The sequence below is a fragment of the Rhinolophus ferrumequinum genome, chromosome 17, assembly GCF_004115265.2.
Source record: "Rhinolophus ferrumequinum isolate MPI-CBG mRhiFer1 chromosome 17, mRhiFer1_v1.p, whole genome shotgun sequence".
In the NCBI taxonomy this organism is placed as follows: Eukaryota; Metazoa; Chordata; class Mammalia; order Chiroptera; family Rhinolophidae; genus Rhinolophus; species Rhinolophus ferrumequinum.
In genome coordinates this window covers 8025384-8031400 of record NC_046300.1, presented here as the reverse complement: position 1 = coordinate 8031400, position 6017 = coordinate 8025384, and positions in this window count along the sequence as shown.

Genomic DNA, 6017 nt, shown 5'->3' with positions numbered 1-6017 from the left:
CTAGAAAGAGAAGTGTCCATTAGCTAATTCATATTGAGTCCATAAAGTTATTAGACACATATGATGGGCCATAGCAATATGAGATAGGACAATTAAGTTCGTGAACTTGTTGCAAAGATGTTGCTAACCTTTTTTGATACCAGAGGGATTATTCATTATGAATTTGTACCAACTGGACAAACAATTAACCCAAGTTTACTATTTGGAAATGGTGAAAAGGCTGCGTGAAAAAGTTAAGACAACCTGAACGTTTCACCAACAGTTCATAGCTCTTGCAAACTTAATTGTCTTACCTCATGTGCTAATAATGTCTTGGTAGCATAACAAAATTATTATGTGCCCACATGATGACATCAGATAAGTGAAGTTTAAATGAGCCACTGTCGAAAAAAAAAAAAAATGAGCCACTGTGTACTTAAACACAAGTTAAACATAATTCCTAGTTTCAAACTCGGCCTGAGTAACCAAATATTACTTGCAGCCAGTGGCTCTTGACTAATAACCATTACTACTGGAATTAACGTAGTAAAGATGCAGTAAAGATGAAATGGAAAAATTTTACAACTGGTCAGAGCAGAAGGGTGCCCCCATTTATGAATTCCTCTCATTCTCTGCTTCTTCTAGTAGCAGGGGCTAAGACAAAGTCCAATGAGCTTTTGAGAAAAAGGTGGAGATCTGAAAAAAAATCCTACCTGGTAGCACACCTCCAAGATATGAAGAAGCCGTATGATTTTCCGAGGTTAACTGTTAGCCAGATTCAAAAGTGTTTCAACAGTAGACATTAACTTGTACAGATTGTGTCCTTGGATCCCCTGAAGGCTCTCTAGCTGCGTTAGTCCTGCTTAAATCCTCATTCTGTAGCTATAGCTGCCATGTTCATAGAACAGCCAAACGATTCCCATTGATTAAGAAGTGTAATCTGTAAGAAATCTGGTCTCGAAGTCCACTTCCTAGATCTACCAGGCAGTTCAATACATCCCTGGCAACTGTTTTGAGTAGCTGAAATTCTAAGTGCTGTAAAATTGTTTTTTAAAAATTGGGAATGAGGCTTAGGTGAAAAATCATGTCAGCTCTAAAAGAAACACGTTCCTAATTCTTGAGAATCTGACAGTACAGCCAAATCCTGTAGGGAAAAGAATAGTAATGAACGGTGCTGACCTCTAGTGCCCAATAGAAGAATTACATTTCCTCTCAAAAGGCCCCAAGCAGAGGGCTGGCACCAAAAACCAATGGCTGGCTGGCTGGTCACTGATTTCCTTGGTGTGAGGGGAATGAGCAGGCAAGTTTAAACCTTTTACATTCATTGTGATCTCTGTTATGTTTTGATGTATTGCTATCATCTTATGTTTATTTTCCGTTTATCATGTGTTTTCTTTGCTTCTCTTTTCTCCTGCTTTGTTCTGTTCAAGTAATATTGTTTTATTTCCCCTTGCCTGGCTTGGAAGCTATAAATTATATTTCCATTTGTTTACTAGTTATACTTACATTGCTTCTACGCATTCTAAATACAATTTTCTAACAAAATCCTAAGTGATTACTGTTTTTAATCTTCCTCCTGAGTAAGACCTTACTCCTTCTGAATTGGGGGTGGGCATGATTGCCCTGAGGGTTCTTTTCCCATTGCCAAGTCACAAAATGGGGTCCAGTTGTGGTCAGTGAAATGTGAAAAGCAGTCTTTTAAGACTTTGTGAGAACTGCTAAAGCCATCTTGCTAGAAACCTGAGGATAGGACTACTTTGAAAACGGAAAACAGAGAAATGTTAAGAACCTGGGTCCTTGATGACACTATTGAGTCTGAATTAATCAACTATGAGGTCTGCCCTACTTGAGACAAGACACTTCTGTATACTTTAAGCCAGTTTTGAGTCAGGGTTTCTGTTCCTCGTTGCCTAAAACATCCCAAATGACACGTACCCTTATACTCCCTTTTATTTTTACCTACATTTTTCTTGTATTTCTGCACAAAAACTTGTTTTAATAGTCAGTAGTAAATAGTGGTAAATTAAAATTTACCAGTATATTTTCTCATTATTCTATCCCATTCCTTTCCACTGGGATAATTTTTCTTTTTGCAAAGTACATTCTTTTGTTAGTTCTGACCATCTCTTATTTATTATATAACTTAAAGTCTACCTTTTCCTCATTTTAGACAGTTTACCTGGATATACAATTCTAAGTTGACACTTATTGCTCAGCAAATTGAAAATTACTCCATGGTGTCCTGCTGTCTATAACTGTTAGGAAGAATGTTGTCAAATTGCTTCCCATTGTAGGTTTTGTGCCTTTCTCTCTTGTAGCTTGTAAGATTTATCTTTGATATTCTGCAGTTTCACTGCACTGTGTCCAAGTGACTGTTTTTACTTATCCTGCACGGCATTCGGGGTGTACATTTGTTCTAAGGATTTGCATCTTTCTTCAATTCTGGAACATTTTCAAACACTGTGTTAAATGCAATATTAATTCTCTGCAGTCCCTACATTATAATCTTTTGCAACTCCTGTTACCATACATTTATGCTGAAGCCCTTCCAGCTATTCTCCACGTTTGTTCTCCATGTGAACATTTTTCAAAATGTTCTTTTTTTCCTATTTTTGTCTTAGTAATGAGTTATTCACCCAGAATACAACATCTTTCCGATTCACTAACTCCCTTTCCACTAAGACCTGTCTAGAGTTCATGATGTCTATGGAGTGTTTATTCAATAATTGTACGTTTAATTTCTAGGATTTCTAACCAGTTCTTTAAATACTTAGCTGTTTTTATTTCTGACCACTTTTATTTCATAATTTCTATTCTTTATAAATAGGTATCCTTCATGTCTTTGAATATTCTAAACATACTTATTCTAGTTATAATCAAGTCGCTCTATTATTTTCATTTCAATTGCAGTGAATTCATCTCTTGATGCTGATTTTGTCTTTCCTTTGGTTAGGTTTTCTTGTATGTTTTGAAGCTTACCTTATGAGTTCCTTGTGAATGGCAATTTTTTTCTCCCATATCTCTTCCTCCCTGATGGTTTTGTGGTAATCTCTACTCAATCCTCCAGGAAACCAGAAATAAATCTTACATTAGTAACTTGAGACTTTGTTTCCAACATGAAATTTGGGAGATAGGAGACACAGGAACCAAGTGAGAAGGTAGCTGGATTTAGGTCTGGATTCAAAGTTGTATCTGCTCCCTAAGTAGTTAAGATATGTAGTTAAATGAAATTGTATACTTAGGGAGCAGATACAACTTTGCTTGTATCAACAGGCACAATGAATGGATGGCCTGTAGTTTTCTTTTTTTAATTCAATATCTATTAAATTTAGGGAGCCCCATCAAAAGTCCTTACTGCAAACAGCAATCCTGGCCCCCGTTATCCATATTACATGAGGCACCACCTCAATCATATTACATTATAGGGTATAATCTCCAGACTGCCTCTATCTGTTTTGGGATCCGTAGCCCAGCAAGTTTCCAGGTCTTTCTTTCTGGTCCACATAAAAGTTTTACTTGTTTCCAAATATGGGTAATTTTAATCTTTTCTTATGAATTCTACCACGTGTTTGGAACAAAGGGAGTGGCCTCAAAGTGTGTACACAATGCTATCTTGACCAGAAGTCAGTTTCATTCATGTTTTTTAAAAAGTTGGTCCTTTGGCAGTACCACGGTTAACAGTGTTGGCTAAAAAGCAGCCTGGGAGCTATATATTTTCTTCCCAGTTATACCAATAAATACTTTATAATATCGAGAATAGGTGACTTGTATAATTTGGCCAATGACATAAACTAGAGTTTCTGTCAGAAATAACTGATTTTATAACAGTGTTTAATGCATACCAAAAAAAGTGATACTCGGATACCCAAATCCTCCTATTTCTGCAGAATGAGGAGGAGCCTGTCTGAAGTAGAGAAATTTCTAGATAGAGATGTTAGCAAAGCATGAAGTTTAGAGACTGGACACAGGAAAATAAGGCAATGATAAGGAAATGACCAGGAAACAAGAGGTGTAATATGTGGGAGGGAAGGAAAAAGCTAGACACCAACCAGCACTCACCTTTACATAAAGTGGATCATTTTCTCAGCCTCCCCGGACACAACTGTTCATTAAGAGTAGTTCAAGGCTCAAGAATAAGAGATCTTCAGAGAAAACTAAAAATATAAAATGTGCAAAAAGCTGAAGTATTTAAAATGCTCCACTTGCAGAGCATTCTTTTGCAGTGCTTACTCTAGGTTTTTGAGACTTATTTACATGCTTTTCTCATCCCCTCTACCACATTAGAATTTCCTTTGGAGTGGAGATCACATATTTATAACTTAATACTCAAAAACTTTCAAACACAGTCTGTATGAGGCTGAATCCATCATCTCCAACTCTTGGATCCCTTAATTTAAGAGCATAATCCTCCAGGTCACGCTGGACAGCAAAGTCATCACTCCACACACCTGGGGTCACCAAGCAGCCTAGAGCTCTTCATTCGTCCTCTGGTGCCCTTCTTTTCTGCCTTTTTCACAGCCAAGCAAAGGTAGTTTTGAAGTCCTCATTACCACTCCTCTAATTATACATCCTAGCTTCTGCTTTTCCAGCCAATTTTCCTAAAATTATTTTGCTTCCTAAACGTAGTTCCTTTACTCTCCTTAGAACTGTAAAAAAACAAAGATTACAAATAAAGTCAAAATTCCTTAGCGCAACATTCCCCACTCTATTTTTTCTATCTCCTCTAAAACCTGTACACATATCCAACCCTTTGGCCATACTGAACTACTGTATAACCTAGGCATTTGCCCCTTGTCCCACCTGGATTTCTTGGCTCACATAGTTTTCTCCCGGATGTTGCCATTCAGGAGTAAAGGCCTTTCTCTGAACCCCTGTAATACTTTATACTTCTTCTCCAGCATTTATCATTTTGGATTTGCTTCACACGTTTTCATCTTCTCTAATAGGCCCTAAAGCCCATTGAGGACAAGGTCCTCCACACCTGCTTAGCAACTGCTATGTAGTTCACTCAAGCATCTGTCCAGAGATCATTCCTCACACACCAGAGCCATGTCCTGCTCAGAATAGATAATTATTTGAATGAACGAATGGTGTCCCACGCCCAACTCCCCACCATTCTGTCCAAAGTAGAAAGAAAATAATAAATACTTGTTGAACTTGTTTGGACAAAAATGACGGGATTTGGTACTGATTCTTCATATATCCTGAATGGCCACATCTTAAAACCATATTCTAGGTTTTTCCAGCTGTAAAATCCTGACCCAGCTTCCGAGTTTCCCATACTGAGTTGTCTCCTTTTGAAGTTGGATTCCACCGAAGTCACACAGAAGCCTCATCCAAAGGACTGCACCGTACATACAACAGGGACAATGCACTTTCTCACTTCTGAAGCGATGGGATGGGGGGGTGGGGAGGAGGGAGGAGGACAGAGGGAGGGCGGGTCTCCCCGCGACCAGCAAGTGCCACCTAGGCCTTTCCCTAGCGTTGCATAATATATTTACAACGCGCGATCACGTTGATTTCATCCTCCTAACAATGTCTTGACGCAGAAATTCTCACCTCCCTAAAGAAACAGAAGATCGGAAGGGAGATGGCGAAGAGAAGAGGCGTGGCAACAAGCTGTGGCGGGGTGGGCGGGTGGAAGCCCGGAGCCCAAGCTGGATTTCGTTCCCGGTTCAGCCCTGACCCGGCCTGTTTCCTTACTCGCACAGGGAAGCGCGGGGCGGGCGCGCAAAGGACACCTAAGCCCTCCGGTTCTCATACTGCCGGATGCTGAGGCGCTGCGAGAGGCTCGGCCGTATGCAGACCCCCGGCGGCCCAAGCCAGCTTCCTCGGCGACCCCAGAGCTACACGCGCGCCCACACGTTCGCGACTCTGCCGGAAGTCCCGCCTGCGCCCGCTGCGGTCGTCCCCCATTGGGCCCTGCACCGGGGTCTCGCCGCGGGTTCGCCGACCGCCCGCGTGAGCCTCGAGCGGCCGCTATGAGTCCCTGAAGGGGAACCCGCTCGAGACCTGCAGAAACGCAGGGTTGAGAGCGG